The following is a 15,442-nucleotide window of genomic DNA, read 5'->3' as shown; positions in this document are numbered from 1 at the left end:
ACCTTCACTGCCAAGTCTCCCATCAACCCAGCTCTGCCACCAGCTCCCTACTTTACTCTTCAGATCACGCGCACCGCTATCTGTGTGGCAGCTCCCGCGTGGGAGGGCCTGCTTCCCAGAGGGCTGCACAAGCACCAGCCACCATCTCCCTCCTGTACATGCAGGTCCTGGCTCAGGCAGGAAGGTCCCTGGGAAGAAAGGCACAGGGTGTTCTAGGTCTCAGGTGCCTGGGCATTAACAATTAACAAGAGCAGCTGCCTCTGCTCAGTAAGTGTGCATTACACGTTGGGCCGTGTTCCGTGTTCACACCCGCCATCGGCATAACCCCCACAACAACCCTGTCATTACCATCCACAGACAAGACAGAGGCATGGAAGGCATATGTAATATGTAATAAAGTGGCTGTGCTGGGATCATACATAGAATGGAAAAGTCAACTATAAAAACCAACTTTTATAGTTGATTTTGTAAATGTGTTAAGTGTGTTATTCTTTAGGATTTTAAAAAAATACTAAAATAAATAATTTCTTAGAAGCTCAATATATTCCTCTGGAGGGTGAATGGCAACTTTTAGGAATCTGGCACTTAACACAATGTGTAAATAAGTTCTGGTCCATCACAAACCAGGGAGAAACTGGGGTTAAACTGCTGAGGGTCCCAAAGGCTCCTTTACAACCCTAGGGAGCAGATATTGAAGTTATACTGCCCAAAGGTGGTTACGTTTAAAAGGCACAGGTGGGGACGTTTTAAATCAAGGACTCTCAATGCAAGGGGGATTCAGCACGTCCCAAAATATTTCAGCTACATTTAGTGATTTACCAAAACCGCCATCATACAAGTACCCATGTGATTAAGAGGCAACTGACAGGTTAGGAAGACATTCAGACCACTGAACAAAGCCAACGTAACGTGTAATCTCAATTATTTATAAGAGAAATCATTCAGCCCAGCCTGCGTGGCTCAGTGGTTGAGCATCGACCTATGAACCAGGAGGTCACGGTTCGATTCCCGTTCAGGGCACACGCCTAGGTTGCAGGCTCGATCCCCAGTGTGGGCTGTGCAGGAGGCAGCTGATCCATGATTCTCTCTCATCATTGATATTTCTAGCTCTCTCCCCCTCTCCCTTCCTCTCTGAAATCAATAAAAACACATATTTTTTAAAAGATAAATCATTTACCAAACATTTACCATGACCAAGCATGCTAGCTACGATCCCATGCTCCAAGCCTCACACACCTGACAAGCACAGTGAAGAACTGAGATTCAGAGAGGCTAAGGAGCTCACCCAAGTTCACACAGCACAGAAACTGGCTTCAAACCAGGCCTGACATCAAGGCCCACATACATGGCTTGCTGCAGTGCTTAAGAACACAGGCCCTAAATTTTGTGACAATCAGTAAGCTAAACGGTTAATAATTTCTTCTGAATGTATGTTAGCTTCAACAGAAAAGTTTTAAAAATAAAATAAAAGGGGGAGGGGGTGGGCGCAGCAGGATCTGAAGATAGATTGGGTTGAAATCCCAGCTCCTCCATTTTGTATGACCTTAAACTCGTTTCTTAATTTTCCTACGCCTCACTTTCTATGTAGTGAAACGGGGCCAACAACAGACCCTATCGCCTCCGGCAGCTGATGGGATTAGGGGAGAAATCCACGGAAGCCCTCAGAACTGTGCCAGGCTCGAGTTAAGCTCAGAGGAGCGGCTGTGTTCTTTCCTGGGCGCCGGGATGGCCAGCCAGCTCAGCCCACTATTTTAGCAACTCATTTGCATCAGCAAGCCACCCGTCAGCGTCCGCACCGCCGCCCGGTGCAGCTCCTTCCTGCCACTCACACCGCTCCTCGCACTTGCTCTGCACCCCTGACCTGGCCTCCACTTCCCCACCTGTAAAATTCCAAACAGCCGGGCCCTAGAACGCTTGTGCCCGCCCTAAAACAAACCTTAACGACACCACCATTTTCCTAAAACCCTTTTACACGAGTGAATGTCTGTTTTGATGACATCTTCTCCGAGGTCTCCAAGGTCCACCCGCAAGCACAACGCGCTGGGCAGGCACCCCCTGGGCTGAGGCTGGGACAGGAAGGTCAGATGCGCTGACCAACAGGGGAGAGACAGGCTCCAGACCAGCTGCTCTGATAAGCTGGGTGCTCACCGTTAGGCCTTGGGCAGAGCACCCGCAAGAGGAAGTGGGGGCGTGAGGGGCAGACATTCCGCCCACCGGGCAGGGGAGTGGGGCAGTGGGTGCAGGGGTGGGGACTGGAGGGGCCGAAGGAGAGAGCTGCCGGCCATCGGCAGCGCCGCCAGGAGCTGGGCCCCACTGGGAACACTGTCCGCAAACCCAGCTCAGGGCAGGGCGCAGCGCTGAGCGGGACCTGCGGGCGCCACCTCCCCACCGGGGGGGCTGAGGGGAGCAGAGCCTGGGCGCCCCTCTGCCTCTCCGGCTGGTGCCTCTGCACCCCTTACTGCATCTCCTACTGTCCCCCGAGGGCTCTCATCAGGGCTGGGGCCGGTGGAGCCAGCGTCTCCAGGGGCCACGCACACAGGACAGACACTAAGGCAGCTCGGCCGGGAGGGGAGGGAGGGTCAGCCCCTGCGCAGGTGAGACGGTGGGAGGAAGCCACGTCCAGGCTTGAGAGCGGGCTGACCGCCGCCGCTGGGCAGGGCAAGAGGAAGTGTCCACTGCTGGGAGGAGGGCCTGCAGCGCTCGGACCCCCGCCGCCGTCCGGCCCGGAGCCTCCGCGCGGTCACCTGCCGCAGCGACGCTCCCGACGCCGCTGGTGCAAACGGTGCCCGGGCAGTTGGGAGGCAGAAATGGCTTCCCGAGGCCGGGCCCGCGTCCTGCCCCGAAACGCCAGGTGCGGGTGCGCAGGGCCGAGCTCCGCTTCCCGAGGACACAACCGAGGGGCCTCTGGGCCGGGTCCCCGAGGCGCAGGGGCTCCCGGGCCGGGGGAAGGCATCCGAGGAGGAGGGGTCGGGGCGAGGGGCAGGGGTTCCAGGAAGGAAGGGGGTCGGGGGCTCCACGGCGGAGGGTGGGAGGGTCCCGGGGGCCCCGAGGAGGAAAGGTCGCGGCGGCGGGAGGGGCGGGTCCGCGCGCCCAGCCGGGTCCACTCCGGGCCCGCGAGCCCCGCGCATCTGAGGGGGAAACTTTTCGTCAAGTTCCGGGAAAGCAGCGTGTCGGGGCGCGTCTCACCGCCGAGCGCCGCCGGGCGCCGTAATGTCCCCGGGGCCCCTCGCGCTCCCCGGCGCCGGAGGGGGCGCCCGGGCAGGACCCGGCCCCGCGCTGCCCTCGCGTCCGCCTCAGGCCGCCTCCCGCTCCGGCCCGCGCCGCAGCAGGTGGCAGCGCCCCGCGCGCCGGGCCCCTCCCCCTCCCTCCCAGCCCCGCCCCCGCCACAGCCCTCAGTACCCGAATTAGCTCGGCCGCGACGCCATCCCGGGGCCGGGGAGCCGGCACCGCAAGTCCCGCGGGACCCGCCACTTGCGCGGCGAGGACGCCAGGAGCCGGCCGGCGGCGCCCCGAGAGCAGGTGCGCGCGAGCCGCCCGGGGCCAACAGCGGAGCGCGCCCTCGCCCCGCCCCGCGCGCCCTCGCCCCGCCCCGCGCGCCCTCGCCCCGCCCCCGCGCGCCCTCGCCCCGCCCCGCGCGCCCTCGCCCCGCCCCCTGCCGGCTGCGGCCGCTCTTCCGCCCGAGCTGCCGCCGCCGCTCCTGGAGATGGGCGCTCGCCCCGCAGCCCTTCCTCAGGCCCGCTCGCCCGTCCGCCGCGGGCCCGACCGGCGTCTCCGTCCCCTGTCCCTCCGGAGGGCCGGGCGGAGCCGCGAGGGGTGTCTGAGAGCATCTTCGTGGCCGCGGGGCCCCCGGGGACACCCGCCTGCGGCCTCCTCACCTGGTCGGCTCCACCCGCGGCCATCTTGGAAGTGGGAAGCGGCCGGGAGGGGGAAAGGGCTCGAGCGGCGGGGACCAGGCGTGGGGAGCCGAGCGGCGGAGCGCATCGATGGGCGTCCCCGCCCCCGGGCAGGTGTGCGGGGGAGAGGCCCCGCCCCCACCTGGCTGGAGGCGGGAGGCCTGTGTGGGCGAACCCCGCGCCCGACCTCGGCCCGGGACCCGCGGCCTCGGAACGTCGCTGTGGGGCCCTCCCCGCCCGGCCTTAGTCTCTCCATCTGTAAAACGGGCTTTTCGGGCGGTTGCCCTTCATTGAGCCCATGAGCCCAGGCCCAGCGCCTGCGGGTCTTTGATGCCAAAGCCGAGGCCACTGCCTGGGCCAGTGGATCTGGAAGCGAGATACAGCTTTGGAAGTTGCGTGAAGTGCAGACAGTTTGGGAACCGCTGGCCTGGAGCCCGAGCATTACTCCGCTCAGCATCGTGGAAACAAGACAGGGTCTGCGGTCAAAGCCGCGTGCATACGGACGGGAGAGCCGCTGGCCCAGGTCCCGGGAGCCGCCAGGAGCCGCGAGGGGCCGAGCCCGGTGCCCCGCCCAGACCGCCTGCCAAAGCCGTGCCCCCCCCGGAGAGAAGGCTTCTGTCGGGTGGTACCTGACCCGCCCTGTCCTAGAATGGAGGCTTCCTGAGGCCCACCCGGCTCGTCTTGTTCACTGTTACGTCCCCTGCACCTGGCAGATGGCAGGCACTTAACCGCTTGTTAAATTATCATCGTATTGTGGGGGCGTCAGGGCTGGAGGAAAACGCCCAGTGCTCGGAGCCGGACCGCCTCTGGTCGCACCAATCAGGAGCCCCGAGCGCTGCCACGGGCAGAATTACCCGGGAGGAAACCTCAGCGACCACGCCGAGTGCAGGGGGGGCCGGAAGAGAACCCCCACCACAGGCCATCCGGAAGCTGCCGCGGGAGATTACCTTGGCCACGGTCATGCCGGATGGGCTGTCAGGGCTCTAGGAAGGCTTGGCGCCTATTAAGATGGCAGGAGGGGTGAGAACTTGCAAAAGGCAAGCGAATCCATTAACACCCTCACGGGGCTTGGTGCATAATAGAAGCTTTGTAAATGCTCCTATTTCTCAGCGGTTTTAAGTGAAAATAAAACCAGGGTTTAAGGAAACACGGGAAAGTACCGGCTTGCTCCCGGCCGGACTCGCTAGCAATGCAGTGCATCAGATGAATAAATCTGCTTTTGCCGTGTCCCTTGTGACTCCACAAATCCCTCCCGGCCCTCATTCTGAGTCTTAGGGTTTTAAAATCCCACAATGACAAGGAACCATTGTCCTGAATCCAAAACCAAAAAAAAACAACAAACTTGTGGTCCCCAGATTTGCATTTGGCGCCCTCTGCCTTCTTCTCACCCTCTCCCCACCCTGCTGCCCCGCCCGTCCTGTACCCGCTTTACTGGGCCCAGAGTCCTCCCTGGAGCCCTCAGCGTGCGATTTGTCACCAGCACCCAGAAGTGTTCTAGGTACGTCCTTGTCACAAAATTAAAAACACAGTGAACAGGCTCAGCTGTGTGGTCGTGCACACCCGCACTCACCGCTTCTCAGAGCCACAGCGCCCTCCGGCCCCCTCTCTGATAGGGAGACAACTATCAAGGTGGCCAGCCTGGGAAAGAGCCGGAGACACAGACGGGGGCACAGACAGAAAAGCGTCCCAACAGCCAGAGCAGCCACCAGGTGGGAGCAGCCGCCAGGAGGGAGCTGCCAGGAGAGAGCCACCAAGAGGGAGCAGCCTCCAGGAGGGAGCTGCCAGGAGAGAGCCACCAGGAGGGAGCAGCCTCCAGGAGGGAGCAGCCACCAGGAGGGAGCCTCTGTACTTGGTTGCAAGAAGCAGCACAGACCCTCACACCAGGGCCATCAACTTGTATTCTGCTCAGTTTCAACAGGCACAGCTACTGTCGCCCACCTGCACTAGGTTAAATCAGTGAACTCGGGGAGGCGGGACTCCTGAAGTAGCACATTCATGACGGAGAAGGCGTGGCCCCAGCAAAGAAGGAAGCAGAAGAGAAAACTACAGCACTCGGAATCCCTGTGGCCCAAGCGCTCCTATCACCACCCGCATCCCGGCAGCCTGCGTGTAAGGGAGGACATTACCACAGGGTTATTGACAACAGGGAAATGGACAGAATGTAGTTCAACCGTGAGGGAAGGTTAACGGAATGGAGCCATTTTAAAAAACTCTAGTTTATCGTATACTAGTAGCACAGAGGAAATGCTTAAGTTATAAGAGTGATACTGACTTTTAAATGAAGTATAAAGCCAAAGAGTGTGGAATTCCTCTCCGTGTCCCCCAGCTGTGCTGGGCCTGCAGGTTTGGGGGGGGGGGGGCTGCCGACAAGGGTCTCTTCTGCAGGACGGGGTTCGTTAAACTTGCCACGAGTAAGGCCTACTTGCAGAGACACCAGCGAAATTTAGAAGACGACGGGAGGGTGAAACGGTTACTTTAGCCCCTTAAACGCTCGGTAATCCGGGATAAAAATAAGGACCATGCACCCAAATACAGAATAGGATGGTCGTTTGCGTAACCAGCAGAGATGGCGTTTGTCAGGTTGCTTATGCCCAGGTAGGAGGGGAGGAGGGCTCCAAGCCCCTGGCCCTTCTCCCCAGAGCCCCGAGATGAGGCCAGAGCTGTTCCCACTTGGTGAATGGGGAAACCCAAGCTCCAAGCGGTGAGGTAACCAACGCAGGCCTAACACCTGCTGATCCAGGAGTGCTGACCGCAGAGCCCGGGGGCCCCATGTGCTGCATCGTTGCCCCATTTTACTGGGAACGCTGGGATCCAGGTGGGTCTGGCCCAAAGTCAAGGGTCACTCATTCCCAGAGCATCCAAGTCACTGACTGGAAGAAGTAAGTTACAAGGAAACCGACAGATTCGAGCCCAGGGCATGGGGAGGACGGGGACGCCTGTGGCCTGCGGCTCACTGATTGCTAAGAGGTGCCCGGTGCTGGAGGCCTCACGGCTCTAGGTATAAAGGAACAGAAAGTTCTTGGGGTGGGGCTCCCGTGAACAGCGCACCACAGTGGAATTTTCCCAATAGCATTTTTTTTAAGGCATCTCCCAGCTGCCTGCCGCTGCCACCATCAGAACAGGAATCAGGTTTCACGAGGAAGTCCTGGGAGGTGGGGGCAGAGGGCAGAGGGTGCGGAGGGAGGAGGTGAGCAGGGGCACACAGCTCCAACACCACATGACCCACTGAACCTGTCCGTGCGTGAGGCTCTGTCACTGGGCCTGAGGTGTCTCCGGCCCCACAGAACTCCCTGCTGCGCCCAGAGCACCCTGAACTCCCACATCCCCATCACCGCACCTGCTCTGCCTCTACCTGGCTCTCCCTTCCTCCTCTAATTCCTAGTTCCCTCCCGTGGTGGCTCAAAATATTACCCCAGAACATCCTCCTCATTCTTACCCACATCCCCACCCCCAGGCTGCCCCTGGGCTCCGGCCACCTATTGTCTCATCGGGTCTCTGTGAAGCCCCCAGGTCCGTAGCAGGCAGCCCGGGCCCACACAGGGGAGATGACAGCTAAGCTTCCCAGGCCTGCATGTGTGTGCTCCCTACATCCCTGCTCTCCTGGCGGGGGAAACTGAGGCTCCGATAGGGGAACCTTCCCACCCACAGCCCCACAGCTTCCGAGTCCACAGGCAGGATTTGAGCCAGGCTGCTTTTGTTGTTGTTGTTGTTGTGTCAGAGAAGAAGGGAGAGGGAGAGGGAAACATTAATGATGAGAGAATCACTGATCGGCTGCCTCCTGCACGCCCCCTACTGGGGATGGAGCCTGCAACCCGGGCATGTGCCCTTGACTGGAATCAAACCCGGGATCCTTCAGTCCACAGGCTGACTCTCTATCCACTGAGCCAAACCAGCTAGGGTGAGCCAGCCTGGTTTTATCCCATAGCGTCCCTCCCCTCTCCACTCCCCTGGACATAGCCTCCTTGGGTCTGGGTCAGCGGCCTCTAGGATTATCTGCCCCTGAGACTGTGAGCTTGACAATGGCACGGGATGCTCAGGACAGTTTAAGGTGCCTCCTCACAGGCTGGGAGCTGGAGGCCCTGCAAGGGAGGTGGCGGCTCCCCATCCCGGGTCGCTGCGACCTGCCGCTGTGGAGGAGGAATCGCCTTGGAGCCAGGGGCTGGTGGGGACCCCGGCCTCTTCCCAGGAAGGGTGCGGCTCATGCTCCGGAGGGCGAGCCACTCGAGTGTGTGTGATCCACCTCCTTCTGCCCCTGCGGGCCCTGGCCAGGGCAGAGCTGCACCCCAAAGGCTTCACCCTGCACCACAGCCTGCCGACCCCCTAGGGTCCCAGAATAGGGAGGGGCTGAGGGGCTGCCAGGCAGGGACATTTGGGGCAAGACGAGGAAGAGCCTTCCAATGAAGGGGCCACAGGGGCCTCACGCCTTCCCTTCAAAGTCCCGAGACGGTCAGCATGGTTGTGGCTCCCGCAGGCTTGGCGCGGGGAGCCCCAAAGCTCATCTGCAAGGGGACTGTGATGTCTATCTTACCTGAAAACCAGGGCCGGGAAGGTTTGCTGGTTTAGAAAAGTAAAGATTTCCAGGACCAGGTTTAGGACCCAGCACGTAGCAGGCTCTCGACACGTGTTTGCTGAATGAATCAATGAATGTTTACAAACCGTTTGCAACCACGGCCCCATTTCCTCCTAACAAAATACCCCCAACCTGCCAGGTGCAACACCACCAAGTCTGGGAGAAGCATGCAGGGGTACGAGGGGGCGGGGGTGGCGGCACGGGGGGGGGGGGGGAAGAGGAGGGGCGGTGACGTCAGTCCAGTGTGAGAAAGTCACCCAGAGGCCCAAGTCCCCCTCTCCCTCCCCAGCCTGGGAAGGGGAGGCACAGGTAGGGCTTGGTCTGGGAAGTAGGAGGCAGGGAAGTGAGGAGCCCAACTGTGGACCCCAGCATGGCAACCACTGCTCCAAAGATTTCCTTAAACCAGCAGTCGCCAACCTTTCGGACCTCACGGATCACTGGCCCAGAGGATCACCTGACCACGTGGAGGCTGGCTCAGTGGGCATCCCTGGTGCAGCTTTAGGGTTGGGGGTGGGGGTGCTGCCAACAGGCCAGACTGCAGGCTCCCCGGGATGGAGCACTGAGACGGCACAGGCTGCTTTGTGTGTGGGAGTGACTAGGGCAGGTATGTGGGGCCAAGACCGGCACAGTGCAGAGCTGGAGCCAAGAGCCAGGGTTTGCCACTCTGAGCGGCACCGAGGGGGTTCCTGACCTCTGTGAGCAGCTCCCAGGGCTGTGCACAGGCTCTCCCACCCCCACCCCCACCCCCCCCCCACCCCCACCCCCACGCCAGGAGGCCGGGCCTGAGCTGCTGCGTGGGCAGCTCCGTTATCGCTGGCTCCCGGTTCACCGTTTGCAGGGCGCATCGTCATGTCTGACACTGTGACCAGCAGGAACTGTCCTGAGCAGAGACACAGCCAGTGCTCAGGCCTGTGCTAGAGGAGAGCAGCTGAGTCAAGTCCGTCCCTGGATGAAGGGGACCAGGACTTGCTAGAGGCCCCCATAAGCCTGGGGTTCAAGGCAAGTGGTTCAGGCTTCTCCTCACACTGTTCTGCTCCCGCTGGGAGGAGGGCTGGCCAGCTCGGTGCCTGCACCCACCCTAGGCCAGGACGAGCCCCCGGGGGACCTGAGCCCACAATCCAGCGCCATCCTGGCCCCTCTGCAGGAGGGCTGAAGGTGGAGGGAAGGAGCCGTGGCCTGGCGGCCGCCCTGGCCTTGGAACTGACGAGCCAACATCAGGCCCAGCTCACCACTGTGGGGCGGGCATTCCTGCACGAGCCCTTAGACTTGCCCAGTGGGCCTCTCCAATGGACACCCCATGGCTGGGCAGGACCCTAGGCGGTGGGCACGTGGGGCATAGGCTCTGGCCAGGCACCGTTACCACAGCAGGAACTCCTGGTGGTGGGGGGGCATACCCCAGCCTGCTGGACCTGCCCCAGGATGCAGGGGTGCGGGGGGGGGGGGACGGGCAGGGCAAGTGTGTGCAGAGGGAGAGGGGCAGGGAAGGGAGGGCACGGTGCACTGGGAGCTGGTCCTCATGCAGGTGACATGGTTACCTGCTGTCACCAATGGCCTGGCCCTGCGTGGGAGGGAGCAGGTGGTGTCACAGCTGGTGGGGGGAGGGCTTTCACTCCTGAAAGGGGCAGGAAGGCTGCAGGAGTGCCCTGGCGCTAGGCAAGCCTGCCACCAGCTCCCAGCATGCATGAGGGTCTGAGGGCCAGCGCTCTGTGTAGCCTCAGTCTGGAAGGCGGCACGGGGAGCACCATGCCCGCCTGACTGTAGGCTGGGGTTCAGGGAAGCCAGGGCCTGCGTGGGGAGCAGGCCAGAGGGGCGGCTTCCCAACAGGCCTCCCAGCCCTGGGGGATCCCCTGGACGGTGACATGAAGTATTCAGGCCATGTCTGAGCTGCAGCCGCCCCCAGCCTGCCCCTTCCCCACAGGGCCAGGGACCTCACGCTACGGGGCTGGGCTGATGGGGACCCAGCGTTCTGCCGCTGCCCCTGGCCTCTGCCCGCGGGCCCGGCCAGCACAGGAGGGACAGTGACCTCACTTTAAGGTGAAAGGGTAGGATGAGCCAGCCACATGAGCACCATGTGACTGTGGTCAGCACCCTGTGGCACAGGCCCCTGGCGGACCCCGCCCCCCGGCCAGGCCTCTGCCACCACCAGGAGGAGCAGGGGAGAGGCAGTGAGGGCCCTGCAGAGGGATTTTCTGGCGAGTTAGTGGGCTGGGGTGTGGCAACTTCTCCTCCGCAGTTTCCGCCTTTGCTTCTCCCCGTCCAGGAACCACAGGGAGGCGGGTCTTGGAGGACAGGACCACATCCACTGGGTTTGCACGCAGATGTCTGCATGGCTGCACTGTTTCGTCTGTACAGCCAACCCTGTGAGAGGGAGGGCCTGTTAGGATCTCCGTTTACGGCCGAGGGTACAGGCCTGGGGATGAGCGGCCTGGCCCAGAGCGCAGGGCCAGGGTGGCAGCAGACCCGTGCCCCGGCACCTGGCTCAGCGGGACGCCTGTAGATGACGCCCTTACAGCACAACTCCCGATGAGAGACCGCCTGGCAGTGTTACCAACCCCGCACACACTTTTCTGGTTAGTGGGTTTGGGCACGATGAAGGTTTGGGGATTGTCCAATGGGCTCGGTAGCTACGATGCCCAGTTCACATCCTGGCTCACCAGTCACCAAGTGGGAGCACGTGCTTAACATCTCAGTGCCCCAGCTGTCCCGTCTGTGAAATGGGGTGCCGGTGCCTCCCTCATCGTTTGCTAGTTAACGGCTAACGCGTGGCCATGGCGGCCTGTGAGCTGTGACTCTTCCTGGCACACCGACACCATCCGCACGTTAGCTGCTGGTGGCATCACCAGTCAGTGCTAGTTCAGTAAAGTGAGGCAACGGTTCCCCAAAGTGTCATCAGCCACCCACCCCGGTGACGCAAGGCCCGCGGCGGGCTGTGAGCAGCCGCGACTTCCTGGTCTGCGCTCGCAACCGTGCCCGGCCGTGACGCCATCCGCTCGGCTGCTTTCCAGAGAAACCGGGGCTGGGCCCTCCTTCCCGTTCCTGGACTGCTGTGCGGGCAGGGCCTCTGCCCGGTGGCCCATGTGCCCAGAGCCACCGGTGGCGGCAGCACAGACCCTCACAGCAGTGGCCCGAGCGCTTCAGACCTGTCGTCCAGGGAGGCCTTCACGCCCCTGGGCTGTTCAAAAAGCACTTGGCTGTGACATCGGAAGTCCTGGGCACGGGTCGGCCGAGTGTGCAGAGCACACGCCCTGCTCGAGCTGTGGCACTTGTGAGCGGTGATGCTGGCGGATCTTAAAGAGCCAGAACACAGGGGAGCCCATGTCAGCAAAGCCACAGGCCGTGAGGCAAACCCACAGCAGAGGGACCTCCTCGGGTAGCCCAGCGCACGGGGGCCGCCCTGCATAGCAACGCCCGCCAGCCCTGCCAAAGGTGTCTCCAGGAAGGCAGCGTCAGTGCCACCTCCCACCCAACTGGGCACGGTGGCCGCACAGAGTGGGGATGACTTAGTTCACACAAGACACACCCGGAATGACGCCCACGGACTGCTCAGTCAGCTCACGCAGTGGGCTGAAGGCACGAGGCCAGCAAGCAGCCAGCCGGGCTCCACGCGGCAGGAGCCCGCAGGGCTGGCACTAGAAGTCAGGGAGGGTGAGGACTTTAGGGAAGACAGTGCTGGTTTACTCGCTGGCAGGGAGCTCCCACGCTCACGACGGCAGTTTTCCCATCGAGACTTATCCACTGCACACGGGACGTGCTGACCCTGCGATTCCCCCGCATGTGGGAAACGGCTGCATGGTTTGTGGGGGGTGCGGGGCGGGGGGTGGGGTAACACGGGGACTGTGTTCATACTCCCCCCCCCCCCCACACACACAAGATAGTGCTGGTGAATGGCCAGCGGGCTGGGGAAAATGAGGCTGAATCGTTAGGCCTCACTTCTTGCATACAATACATATGCTTCAAAGATTAACACGACAAAGTACCTGGGTTCTAGAAAAACATGGGAGAATAGTTGTTTTCAAATATATTTCTACTAGAGGCCTGGTGCACAAAAATTTGTGCACTTGGGGGGGGAGGGGGGGTCCCTCAGCCCAGCCTGTGCCCTCTCTCAGTCTGGAACCCCTCGGGAGATAACGATCTGCGGCTTAGGCCTGCTCCCGGGTGGCAGAGGGCAGGCCCAATCCCTAGGTGCAGCCCCTGGTTGGGCTCAGAGCAGGGCCGATTGGGGAGTTGGGGCACTGCCCCCTGTCATGCACAGAGCAGGGCGATCGGGAGGTTGTGATGCCACCCTCAGTCACGCTCAGGGTAGGGCCGATTGGGGGGTTGGGGCACCGCCCCGTCACACTCAAGGCAGGGTCGATGGGGAGGTTGTGGCACCACCCCGTCATGCACAGAGCAGGGCCAATCAGGGGGGTTGGGGCGCTGTCCCCTGTCACGCACAGAGCAGGGCCCATCAGGGGGTCAGGGCGCTGTCCCCTGTCACGCACAGACAGGGCCCATCAGGGGGTTGGGGCGCCGCCACTCACACTCAGGGCAGGGCCGATGGGGAGGTTATGGCTCTACACCGTCACACACAGAGCAGGGCCAATAAGGGGGTTGGGGCACCACACCCTGCCACACACAGAGCCGCAGGGCGATCAGGGGTTTGGGGAGCTCCCCCCTATCAGGCATAGAGCAGGGCTGATCAGGGGGTTGGGGCGCCTTCCCCTGTCACGAACAGAGCAGGGCGGATAGGGAAGTTGTGGCCCCGCCCCCTGTCACACACAGCCGCAGGATGATCAGGGGGTTTGGGCGCTGCCCCGTCACACTGATCCCGGTGCCAGGAGGCCTTGCAGCTCTGCTGATCCCAGTGCTGGGAGGCATATTACCCTTTTACTATATAGGGTAGAGGCCTGGTGCATGGGTGGGTGCCGGGTGGTTTGCCCTGAAGGGTGTCCTGGATCAGGGTGGGGGTCCCCACTGGGGTGCCTGGCCAGCCTGGGTGAGGGGATGATGGCTGTTTGCAGCTGGTCACACACACCCTTCAGGGTGGGGGTCCCCACTGGGGTGCCTGGCCAGCCTGGGTGAGGGGCTGATGGCTGTTTTCAGGCTGGGGGTGACTGAAGCTCCCAACCGCTCCTTTTTTTCTTTCTTTTTTTTTTTTTATTCTGGGCCAGCTTTAGCTTTGAGGCTTGGCTCCAGATCTTAGGCCTCCACTGCTGAAAGTAGGTTTCTGGCCTTTGCTTACAATGTTGCGATCCTGCTGGCTGAAGCCCAGCGGACTAAAGCAGGTTTCTGGGGTTTTGTTTAGCTTCTATATGTTACATAGTTGCTTAGAGTTGCAGCTCAGAGGCCCGCAGCCGCAGGCGGGGAATGTTGGAGTCCTCCGTCACTGAAGCAAGCAAGCCTCATGTTAGTTTCAAGCTGCCTGGCTGCTGGCTGCCATCTTGGCTGGCAGTTAATTTGCATATTGCCCTTATTAGCCAACGGGAAGGGTAGCGGTCGTACGCCAATTACCATGTTTCTCTTTTATTAGATAGGATTGATTTCAAAGAGGAAGAGATAGGAACAGCAATGATGAATCATTGATTGGCTGCCTCCTGCACGCCCCCTACTGGGGACTGAGCCAGTAAGCCTGGGCTGTGTCCTAACTGGGAATTGAATTGTGACCTCCTGGTTCATAGGTAGACACTCAATGACTGAGCAACACTATCTGGGCCATGGGAAAATATTTTTATCCTCTTAAAGCTGGAGAAGACACTGAAAAACATGCCTACACATTCCAGAAACCACAAATTAAAAAACGGATAGAAGCCCAGCCAGTGGTGGAGCACCGACCCAGGAACCAAGAGGTCAGGGCACATGCCCAGTTTGGGGGCTCAATCCCTAGCAGGACGTGCAGGAGGCAGCCGGTTGATGATGTTCCTCTCTCAATGATTCTTTCTCTCTCCCTCTCTAAAAAATTCAATTAAAAAAACATATTAAAAAGGGGACAGAACACAATTTAAATCCTTCTGTACACAGCCCACCGCTCCTCTGCCCAGATGGAAAGCAAACGCTAACTGGAAAAAGCACTTGCCTCAAGTAAGCAGAGGCAGCAGCGTTTGGACGTCCAGCTGCCAACAAGGCCTCCGGGCCTCCTGCTCCGCAGGACGGGGGCAGCACTGGCACGTGCAGCGGTGGGCACTCCGAAGGCGGGCATTTCCCCAGGAGCCGTCCCACGGGGAGGCTCACAGATATGCCGCTCAGAGCACTGAAGAAAGCGCTCATCAACAGAAAATCTGAGTCTAGATGACGGAGTAATACAACTTTAAAAGGTAAGTAGGTTGAGAATTACTGACATGAAGGCACCTGATAAAACCCTATTCCTGACGTTACAGAAGAGCAGTTGTGGCTCAGCCTTTAACGTTAATTTCTCTATGTACATAGTCACGTATGCATTCGGCTGTCAGGAAGTGTGTCGCACAAATGTCAGAAGCTACCATCTCGAGTGATGAAGTAAGATGAGTCTTCCTTCATGTCTTTAAAAATACACGGGTGCAGGCCCTGGCTAGGGGCTTACTTTCTGATTATTGTCCTGCGGCGCCAAGGTGCTGGGTTTAGTCCCTGGTCAGGGCACATTCAAGACACAACCAATGATGCGTAAATATGCAGAACAATAACAAATCAATGTCTCTCTCTTTCTTCTTCTGTCTCTAAAGCCAATCAATAAAAAGTATATTGGTTTCTTTTTTACAATGAATATTGTCATGTTAATACAGAAAGTCTACACACACTTTTTCCAGAACAAAATGACTAAGCTCTGTCTGCCACTGAGGGACACAAATGCCAGACGGAGGTGGTGGCTGGGGGAGGAGAGCCGCGGGCTCCTTTCTCAGCAGGCCCCACCCCCTTCTTCTCCAGCAAAGCAGCAGGACGCGTTTTCAGCCTGTAAGAAGGCATAACCTCCACTTGGAATGATGCGCATAATTATCATAATTACTGTGGTAAATAAAGATGACCAGCC

At 60.1% G+C, this 15,442-nt stretch overlaps 1 protein-coding gene across 4 annotated transcripts in view; it reads right to left on the bottom strand.

Moving 5' to 3' along the window:
- TBC1D14 (TBC1 domain family member 14) overlaps positions 1 to 3,903 on the bottom strand; it is a 77,926-nt gene extending 74,023 nt beyond the window's left edge. The window contains exon 1 of one of the 4 annotated variants that reach the window (XM_081098101.1): positions 3,876 to 3,903. The gene's annotated coding sequence lies outside the window, so the exon portion shown is untranslated. Of the gene's footprint in view, positions 1 to 2; positions 19 to 3,186; positions 3,301 to 3,399; positions 3,566 to 3,875 lie in introns of those variants that run through there. The other 3 variants (XM_081098104.1, XM_081098102.1, XM_081098103.1) reach the window with 3 other exon arrangements.
- Between the last annotated feature and the right edge of the window lie 11,539 nt (positions 3,904 to 15,442).

The sequence above is a fragment of the Myotis nattereri genome (genome assembly GCF_964212035.1).
Source record: "Myotis nattereri genome assembly, chromosome: 1".
Classification (NCBI taxonomy): Eukaryota; Metazoa; Chordata; class Mammalia; order Chiroptera; family Vespertilionidae; genus Myotis; species Myotis nattereri.
Note: the sequence above shows the minus strand (reverse complement) of the source record. Positions and strands in the feature narration are given on the sequence as shown.